Below are 11,143 nucleotides of genomic sequence, written 5' to 3' on the forward strand. Positions count from 1 at the left end.
CCTACCTGCGGGGCAGGAATTTTTACCATTTTTAAATGAGGACACTGAAGCTCAGAGAAGTGATGCTATTTCCTGATGGATAAGAGGTGATATATTTCAGTCCTCAGACCAACTCTGAAATAGCAAGGTTCTAGTCTTAAGAGTCAAACTTGGCTGGGCATGGTGGCTCAAGCCTGTAATCCCAGCATTTTGGGAGGCCGAGGCCGGTGGATCACCTGAGGTCAGGAGTTCGAGACCAGCCTGGCCAACATGGTGAAACCTCGTCTCTACTAAAAATACAAAAATTAGCTGGGCATGGTGGCATGTGCCTGTAATCCCAGCTACTCGGGAGGCAGAGGCAGGAGAATCTCTTGAACCCGGGAGGCAGAAGTCGCAGTGAGCCGAGATTGTGCCATTGCACTCTAGCTTGGGGAACAAGAGTGAGACATCAGCTCAAAAAAAAAAAAAAAAAAAAAAGTCAATCTTGAGCCAGGCACGGTGGCTCATGCCTGTAATCTCAGCACTTTGGGAAGCCGATGAAGTCAGGATTTCGAGAGCAGCTTGGGCAACATGCTAATACCCTGTCTCTACCAAAAATTAAAAAATTAGCTGGGTATAGTGGCTCATGCCTGTAGTCCCAGCTATTTGGGAGGCTGAGGCACAAGGATGGCATGAACCCAGGATGTGGAGCTGCAGTGAGCCAAGATTGTGCCATTGCACTCCAGTCTGGAGTGCAAAAAAAAAAAAGTCCATCACAAAAAAAACACAAAAAGAATAAATATGGGGCCTCATGACTGTATATTACTGGGCTTCCGACCTAGACTGAAAGATCAGGGAAGACTTTCCTGAAGAGAAAGTGAGCTATGATGGGCCCACTGTACTCTAGCCTGGGCAACGTAATGAGGCTCCGTCTCAAGAAAAACATGCAGAATAAAACCACAATAAGATACCACTACAGAACTATTAGAATGGCTAAGATTATAAAGAGTGACCATGCCAAGTGTTGGCAAGGATGTGGAGGCACCGGAATGCTCACGCTACTGGTGGGAATGTAAGATGGTACAACCACTATGAAAGCAGTCTGGCAGCTTCTAAAAATTTCAGCATACACCCACTATACCACTCGGCAATTCCATTCCATTCCCACATTATTTTTATTTAAAGGAAAATCAAGTGGTATGATCTTTAAGGCATTTTTGCCTGACAAATAAATGAAATGTGGATAGCAGCCCAACACTCCCTGGTCAGTCTTCACAGGGCATATGTGGCCTCGTGGCCCCCAGGAAATATGGCTCTTTCCACAAGTGCTAAGTCCACTCTCTCCATCAATCCTAAGATGTTAGTTCCACAGCACTGCCAGCATTGGGCTTTGTCTATTTCTTTCTTTCTTTGTCTTTTTTGAGAGGGGGTCTTGCTCTGTCATCCAGGCTGAAGTGCAGTGATGCAATGTTGGTTGTAATGGCTCCCATTTCATTTCCAATTGATCTTATTTGGCTCTTCCCTCTTTTTTTCTTGGTTAATCTTGCCAATGGTCTATCAATTTTATTTATTTTTCCCAAAAATCAGCTTTACATTTTATTTATGTTTTGTATTATTTTGTTTCAATTTCATCTAGTTCTACTCTGATGTTGGTTATTTTCTTTCTTCTGCTGGATTTGGGTTTGGTGTGTTCTTGTTTCTTGAGTTTCTAGAAATGTAACCTTAGATTGTCTATTTGTGCTCTTTCAGTCTTTTTGATGTAGGCATTTAAGGCTATAAACTTTTAGCACGCTCTTTGCTGTATTCCAGATGTTTTGATAGGGTGCGTCACTGTTGTTCAGTTTGAAGAATTTTTAAATTTCCATCTTGATTTCATATTTGACCCAATGATCATTCAGGAGCAAGTTATTTAATTTCCATGTGTTTGCATGGTTTTGAAAGTTCCTTTTGGAGTTGATTTCCAGTTTTATTCTACCATTGTCTGAGAGAGTACTTCATATAATTTTAATTTTCTTAAATTTATTGAGACTTGTTTTGTGGCCTATCATATGGCCTATCTTGAAGAAAGTTCCATGTGCTGATGAACAGAATGTATATTTTGTGGTTGTTGGGTAGAATATTCTGTAAATATCTCTTAAGTCTATTTGCTCTAGCGCATAGTTTAAATCCATTGTTTCTTCCTTGACTTTCTGTCTTGATGACCCGTCTAATGCTGTCAGTGGACTAATGAAGTCCCTCACAATTATTGTGTTACGGTCTATCTCATTCCTTAGGTCTAGTAGTAATAGCTATATAAATTTGGGAGCTCCAGTGTTAGGTGCATATATATTTAGGATTGTGATATTTTCCTGTTGGACAAGTCCTTTTATTATTATATAATGTTCCTCTTTGTCTTTTTTAACTGCTGTTGATTTAAAGTTAGATTTTGTGTTATAAGAATAGTTACTCCTGCTCACTTTTGTGGCCATTTTCATGGGGTGTCTTTTTCTACCCTTTTACCTTAAGTTTATGTGACACTTTATGGTTAGGGGAGTCTCTTGAGGGCAGCAGATACTTGCTTGGTGAACTATTATCAATTCTGCAATTCTGTGTCTTTTAAGTGGAGCATTTAGGCCACTTACATTCAATGTTAGTATTGAGATGTGAGGTACTGTTCCATTCATCCTGCTATTTGTTGCCTGAATACCTTGGGTTTATTCATTTATTTATTGTATTTGTGTTTTATACATCCTGTGAGATTCATGCTCAAAGAGGTTCTGTTTTGATGTGTTTCCAGGACTTGTTTCAAGATTTGGAGCTCCTTTCAGCAGTTATTGTAATGCTGGCTTGGTAGTGGCAAATTCTCTCAGCATTTGTTTGTCTGAAAAAGACTGTTATCTTTCCTTTATTTATGAACTTTAGTTTCGCTGGATACAAAATTCTTGGCTGATAATTTTTTTTTTTTTCCTGAGACAGAGTCTTGTTCCATCACCCAGGCTGGAGTGCAGTGGTGCGATCTGGGCTCACTGCAACCTTTGCCTCCTGGATTCATGCCATTCTCCTGCCTCAGCCTCCAGAGTAGCTGGGACTACAGGCGCCTGCCACCAGGCCCGGCTAATTTTTTTTGTATTTTTAGTAGAGACAGGGTTTCACCATGTTAGCCAGGATGGTCTTGATCTCCTGACCTTGTGATCCACCCATCTTGGCCTCCCAAAGTGCTGGGACTACAAGTGGGAGCCACCGTGCCCGGCCTGATAATTTTTTTGTAAGGAGGCTGCAGGTGGGTATGCATGCTCATTTGAGGTGTTCTTCCCTTATTGAAGATTACTAAAATCACATGTGTTGAAAAGCATTTGGGATTATTTACTTAACTGATGAGTACTCATTTATTTTTATATTAATTTGATACCATGTATAAACCATATATAAACATAGGTATGGACATATACATATGTGATATGTGATACAGCATAGAACATACACTTGTGCACATAAAGATAGAGTGAGACAGAAATACTTCAGATTTTTGATTTTAAAACTTTATGCATGAACACATAAAACTCACTGTTAAAAAAAAAAAGCTGGATTTAAATTGTGCTTTTGTAAATAGAAAAATTAACATTTATCTGAGGAAGCCCTTGCTGAGTTTTAGAGAAAGTAGGTAGTAAATTTACATCTCAAAGCACACACAAACACACACACACACACACACACAGAGGAATTTGGGTGTGTTCAAGGAAGATTAAAAGTAGATGCCAAGGTAACACAAAAATGATAGAAATTTATAACAGGATTTTATAAGGAGACCAATTTTATTTACATACATAGCTTTTATTTTGGTCTCTGTTTTCCAACTGTACTCCAGGAAATACACCACACAGGCTCCCTTCTTAAGTGCTGGTAAGCCACTGCACACGCATACAGCCCACTTTAAGGGAAGAATCAGGGGAGAAGAGATGCAGACCCCAGAATTATGCCAACATACAAAAGCCTAAGTCAAAGGTCAAACCACACAATTGAAATCTCATCGCCTGTTTGGCCCTGTTTTAAGTGTGCTTTACTTTCTTTAATTTCTGCTCTAAAGCTTTTAAATAAACTTTCACTCCTGCTCTAAAATTTGCCTAACTCTCTTCTTCTGCCTTATGACACTTAGTTGAATTATTTCTTCTGAAGAAGCAAGAATTGAGGCTGCTACAGACTTGTACAGATTTGCTGCCATTAATATAGTTCTTATATTTATACATATATATAAAATTTATGTATTCATAGAGGCCTTGAATCTACATTCTTGCTGCACTTTATATAAACAATCCAGGTATAAGACTAAAACTTATTTTGGAAATACATTGGTCCCATATTATTTCTATTTCATAAAAATGGGAGACAGGAGGGGGAAAATTATTTTTCAGAAGGAAACAACAGAAAAATGGTTATTACATTTTAGATCTGTTCATTTTTTTTTTAAATTTTGTTATTTACCTACAATTTGGACTGAATCCTATATTTTTTCCTGGCTACAAATTTCAAAACTAATGGTTTCAGAATTTTCTTCCATTTTTCTTCCATTTTGGTATATTATAAATTAAAACTGTGCTTTTTAAATTTTTATCTTTTTTTAATTACACTTTTAAGTTCTGGGATACATGTGCAGAACCTGCAGGTCTGTTACATAGGTATACACGTGCCATGGTGTTTTGCTGCACCCATTAACCCAGCATCTACCTTAAGTATTTCTCCTAATGCTATTCCTCCTCTAGTCCCCCACCCCTCAACAGGCCCCAGTGTGTGATGTTCCCCTCCCTGTGTCCATGTGTTCTCATTGCTCAACTCCCACCTTTGAGTGAGAACATGCGGTGTTTGGTTTTCTATTCCTGTGTTAGTTTGCTGAGAATGGTGGTTTCCAGCTTCATCCATGTCCCTGCAAAGATATGAACTCATCCTTTTTTAAGCCTGCATTGAATTCCATCGTGTATATGTACCACATTTTCTTTATCCAGTCTATCATTGATAGGCATTTGGGTTGGTTCCAAGTCTTTGCTGTTGTGAATAGTGCCACAATAAACATATGTGTGCATGTGTCTTTATGGTAGAATGATCTATAATCCTTTGGGTATATACCCAGTAATGGGATTACTGGGTCAAATGATATTTCTTGTTCTAGATCCTTGAGGAATCGCCACACTGTCTCTCACAATTGTTGAACTAATTTACACTCCCACCAACGATGTAAAAGCATTCCTATTTCTCCACATTCTCTCCAGCATCTGTTGTTTCCTGACCTTATAATGATCACCATTCTAACTAGCATGAGATGGTATCTCACTGTGGTTTTGATCTGCATTTCTCTAATGACCAGTGATGATAAGCTTTTTTTCGTATGTTTGTTGCTCATATAAATGTCCTATTTTGAGAAGTATTTGTTCATCTGCTTCCCCATTTTTGATGGGCTTATTTGTTTTTTTTCTTGTATATTTGTTTAAGTTTCTTGTAGATTCTGGATATTAGCCTTTTGTCAGATGGATAGATTAAAACTTGCAAGCTGAAACTCGATGACTTATGTAAACTTCTGGAGAAATCGTAGCAACTTATATATAAACAACCTTTGTGCCTGCTGATGTGTGGACTACACAAAAGGTACACATGAACACTGGATTCAGACTGCAATTCAGAAAAATGTGTCACATTGACATGGCAATTGGAAGATGCTTCAGAAACTCTAGAAAACCTAGTCTATAGGGTTAGAGTGATGTTTGCCAAATGAATTGCTCTAATTGAAGCAGCAGTTGTGTGACTTTAATAAGGTTCCAGGATTATACTGTCCCTTTTTTGCTGTGACTTCCCTTTGCCCTTTTCTGATTTTTCTTCATCCCCTTTTCCATGGGGCATGACTTCTTAAGAATGAGCCTTCTTAGTGATGTAGGATCAGATGAAACTTACAGTCACAAAGTCATGTCTTCTACAATGCTTTCTGTGAAAGCTTTTGAAGAATTGGGGGGCCAGGTGTGCTGGCAGAGGCCTGTAATCCCAGCAGTTTGAGACTCTAAGGCAGGAGGATCCCTTGAAACCAGGAGTTTAAGACCAGCCTGAGCAACAAAGGGAGACCACGTCTCTACAAAACATAAAATAAATCAAATTAGCCAGGTGCAGTGGTGCATGCCTCTAGTCTCAGATACTTGGGAGGCTAAGGTGGGAGGACCACTTCAGCCCAGGAGTTCAAGGCTGTAGTGAGTACACTCCAGTCTGGGTGACAGAGCAAGGTTGTGTCTCTAAAAGAAAAAAAAAAAAAAAAAAAAGGAAAGGAAAGGAATGGGGTAAACAGGAAAGCCAAAGATCTCGGGCATCTCCAGATGATTGCCTGAACAAATTGTTTTTTCTTGGCTTCAAAACCTTTCAAGATGTATATTTCTTTGTAAAAGAAGGACATGCCAATTGTAACTTTAAGTGAGCAATCAAAATCTAGCTCCTAAAACTGAAGTATTTTAACTCTCATTCTGATAATATTTATTTTCTGAGGCAAAGAAGAAAGACAAGATTAGATCAATTGTTTTTATGCCCACTCCATCTGTTCCAACCTGCCTTCTCCCCTTTAATCAAATGTATAAATACTAAGCCTCCTGAAACGTCTTCAGAGAAAACACAAGCCACAGAGGTTTTTTTGCAAGTCATGTATTCCCAGGGTGCACTGTCAGGCTCTGGCTCAATAAAACTCAACTGGTCAAGACCCTTGCCTCAGTCAGTTATTCTGGGTAACCACCATGAGTCCTGCAAAGCCCTTCAGTAATCTATTGCCTGCCTAGGTGACGTGTACCTAGATGAGTCAGATCTTCATGAGTCCAACACTCGTCTTCCTTTTCTGTCTTTCCCAACCCTACCACTCAGTGCTGTGTGCTCTGATCTGACCCCAGCTCCCAGGTTGTTTGTATTGGTCTAAGAAAGCAAGACCAGGAGGGGCAGGTTGAGAAGGAAGTAAGAGGCCAACAGCAATGGAAAGTGGCAGGTGGGGCTGTCATTGCTCACAGCCACACACCCTGGGTGCATTTTATGAATTTTTCTGGATTCATAATCTTTTTCTTGTGTGTCTATCTAGACACTCACCCTCCTCCTACTTTCTTCTCATTACACTTTCTGTTTCTAGTGCAATCATTTATGGCCAGAGAATGGCCATGCAAATAGTTGACAATAGAATAAAAAATGACATTTTGTGAGACTTGGAAGCTGGCCTTTCTTTTTTCCAAAAGAGATTGAGGTTTCTAAAAGCTAGCTTTTATGCAGGGCTGTGCAGTTGTGAGTGTAGTTTTAGGGAACAGGTGCATAAGTGAAGGGTGAGACAGAAAACAAAATGCTGGCTGTTTGTCAAATCCTGAGAGTGAATGGGACAAAAATCATTTTTGAAGGTGGATGTCATTCAGGAGACCTTGTAAATCTTAGAGTGTCCTCTTACCAGATGAAGTGGAGGATGAGGTTGAATTATGGAGTTAGGTGACAGTGGGTACATACTTCTCTGCCTCAGTTTTTTTTAAATCTGTAAAAATGGGGACGGTGGCACTTGGGATTTTTTGGTGAGGACCGTAGTTACCTGGAAAGCTCTCAGGATAGTGCCTGGTACATAGTGAGTGCTGCATCAGTGTGAGCTATTATAATTATGGGAATAGAAAAAGGTGCCACCCTGGCCATCCAGAGTGGGGAGATATTTTCTGGTCAGGGTCCAGGCAGGCCAGCTGGAGATGAAGCTGATTAGTGGGGAAGCTTAACTTCCAGGAGTGGAAGAATTTAGGAGGAGTAAACAGAATGCACAACATTCTGTAAACATTCCTTTACCCAACAGTAGGAATACTCAGAGTGGGTTTGTCTTCTGTGACAATCATTATCTCCTGGGAATCTAAGAATGTGTCCTAGAGTCAAATGGCTTTGATGTAAGCCAAACCCAGAAATGGGCTTCATGGCTGCCTTGCACATAGCATTCATTCATCTTGAAAAAGGAAAGCATTCATCTTGCTAAAGGAATCCCCTCTTCTGCCTCAGGCCATCATTTCTGTTTTTGTGCTATCCAAATTTTTGAGGTGTAAGGAGAAAGACTGAAGAATAAAATAATGAAGTACATGAATGAAATAACAGGGTAGAATTGAGACTGGTATGTGTAAGTTAAGAGAAATTGTGTATAAATTTTTGTGAACAGAAAAAGGATTTCTTGTTGCAAACAGACCTCTCCATATAAATAATACCCATTTCCTTGAGTGGATAGCAGACCGCATCACAAGAACATTCCAGCAGAGTCATGAGAGAATGGGTAGTGTGGCTTCTTTAATTGGCAGGTTAGACTGAGTAAGTTACTGAAGAGAAAGGAGTTGAAGGAGAAGATGGGTGAGGGCAAGAAAAATAGGAAGGTGAAAGGAAAGGACTGAAAGGAATGTTTACCAAGGGCTTATCAGGTACTAGGCTCTGTGACTAATGTCTTACACATGTTAATTTACTCTTCCACTGTCATTTTCTGATGCAGTAAGAGTCAGCCTTACGCTGCAGATGAGGAAAGAGGCTGAGGGAGGTCAAATGAGTGGCCCAGGGTCATCCAGCCACTTCATAGCAGAGCTAGTGTGTTTCACTGTGGTTTGTGCAGACAGAAAAGTGAGACATGGAAGGAAGGCAAAACATTTTTGTTGTGGGTGATGTTTACGAAAGTGACCCGTGTGACGCAGAATAATGGACTCTTAAAAATGTCCACATCCGGGCCAGATGCAGGAGCTCGTGCCTGTCATCCCAGCACTTTGGGAGGCTGATACGGGTGGATCACAAGGTCAGGAGTTCGAGACCAGCTTGGCCAACATGGTGAAACCCCGTTTCTACTAAAAATGCAAAAATTATCTGGGCGTGGTGGTGCATGCCTGTAATGCCAGCTACTTGGGAGGCTGAGGTCGGAGAATCATTTGAACCTGGGAGGCGGAGATTGCAGTGAGCCCAGATTGTCCCACTGCACTCCAGCTGGGGCAACATGAGTGAAACTCTGTCTCAAAAAAAAAAAAAAAAAAAAAAAATCCACATCCTAACTCTTGGAACACATGCATTTACTTTTCTTGGCAAAAACACTGTTCAAAGGTGATGAAGTTGAGTATCTTGAGATGGAAAGCTTATTCTGGCTTAGCTGGGTGGCTCCCAGTGTCATCATAAGGGTCCTTGTAAGTGAAAGAGAAAGGCAGGAGGGTCAGGGTGAGAATGATGCAGTCTGAGATACTCCACTGGCCATTGCTTCCTGTGAACATGTGTGATAAGACAAAATTATAATTAATTTAGTTATAGATGTAATTGGTTTTTATTTGTGATTTATGATTTGGGGCAGCTCTCCCTCTACAGATGCCTCAGCATCCCAAGTAGCTGGGACTATATTGCAGGATCTGGCCTGCAGCCTGCAATGCAATGGGGCTCTTTCTTTGTTCTCAGGCAGATCGGCAGGTTGAAAAATAAAAGACACACACAAGATAGTGAAAGCTGGGTCCAGAGGGGTCACTGCCTTCTGGTCCTGCAACGCTGCCAATGCACTGGATATACCAGCATTTATTATTAAGTTTAGTGAGAGTGGGGGTATGTTAGTGAGGGATTTAGGGTCATTTATAGGCTCTCCACAAGGGTCGCATTCCATTCCCAGAGCTATGGACATCTACTTTTCTGGGATAGGAATCTTGGTAATGTGAAACCTCCCTGACTGCATGTCCATTCATAGGCTCTCTGCAGGGGGAAGCACATCACGTGCTGTTGGCTCACTCTGGCAGTCCAACCTGGCATTTGTCTTTATGCAATCCTGCATGCAATTTCGTATTTACAATAATCAGGAGCATTTCATCTTCTATTCCATAGCAATAGTTTCAGGGGGTCTCCCTACATCTCCCCCTTTTCTCTGATTTAAATGAACCATAGCAATCATAGCTTGGCACTGATCACGATTGGATTGAAGAATATTTTTTTCCAATTTTACACATTAACAACAAACCAATAGCACAAATTATACACAGAACAAAATTAACGATAGTGGATCCTCCCAAAGATTTTACCTGTTAAATGGGGTTGAGATTAGATAACCCCTCAGAGACACTGTCTAAAACTTCAGCACTGGGTAAAGCAGTTAAGTGTGCTTGAGAAGATTCAAAAATCTGTTCTTTTAGCTTGCTTATGTCTAAACTTAAATTATCTTCACTTCCTTGTAAATGGCATTTTACTGATTCCCAATTGTGAACAGACTCATTATATTGGAATGGAGTTATACAAAAATCAGAAGTATTCCAATCACGTCGCATTTGTAATCTATGTTCTAAACTCATAATTCTATCTCCCATCCATATAACAGAAGCACATCACGCGCTGTAGGCTCATTCTGGCAGCCCAACCTGGCATTGTATTTACACAGTCCTGCATGCTCTTTTGTATTTACAATAATAAGGAGCATTTCATCGTTTGTTCTGTAGCAATAGTTTCAGGGGTTCTCCCTACAGGACTACAGGTGCGCGCCACCATGCCCGGCTAATTTTTGTATTTTTAGTAGAGACAGGGTTTCACCATATTGACCAGGCTGATCTCGAACTCCTGACCTTGTGATCTGCCTTCCTTGGCCTCCCAAAGTGCTGGGATTACAGATGTGAGCCACTGTGCCCGGCCCATAAATCACACATTTCTTTGAGTTTTTGTAATTCCAGCACAAGAGAAACCATTTGATATTTCAAGAATGGCGGCACACCAATAAAAACATCTGTAGATTGCACCACACGAGGGAGACTACCAGTATGACTATCAGGAGGAAAATATCGAGTTTGGAATATGCACCTTAGGCAAGATGCAAACCAACTACAATAGGATAGATCAAAGAAGAAGCCAGAAGAGTCTAGTCATTTTAACCAGGCAGCACATTTAATGATTTTTACAACTGAGTCTCTGTAATACCCGATGTATTTATCCATGTGCAACAAGAAGCGTCAGAAGCTGCACAGGCTCCCCTCTGTTCAGCTGATAGAGAGCAATTCTATTATCTAGCATTGCATGTCTATGTTAAATTAAAACACGGAGCGAGAATGGGCAAGTATAGAAGTGGAAGCCTAAAAAAAACTCCATACATTTGAGGAAAACGTTGGTGTTACAGATGCAGCTAATGTCAGCCTTTGGGTGGACTAAAGGATCTCTTGCTATGTAAAAATGTGTGGGCTGGGTGCGGTGGCTCACGCCTGTA

The sequence above is a fragment of the Pan troglodytes genome, chromosome 20, assembly GCF_028858775.2.
Source record: "Pan troglodytes isolate AG18354 chromosome 20, NHGRI_mPanTro3-v2.0_pri, whole genome shotgun sequence".
Classification (NCBI taxonomy): Eukaryota; Metazoa; Chordata; class Mammalia; order Primates; family Hominidae; genus Pan; species Pan troglodytes.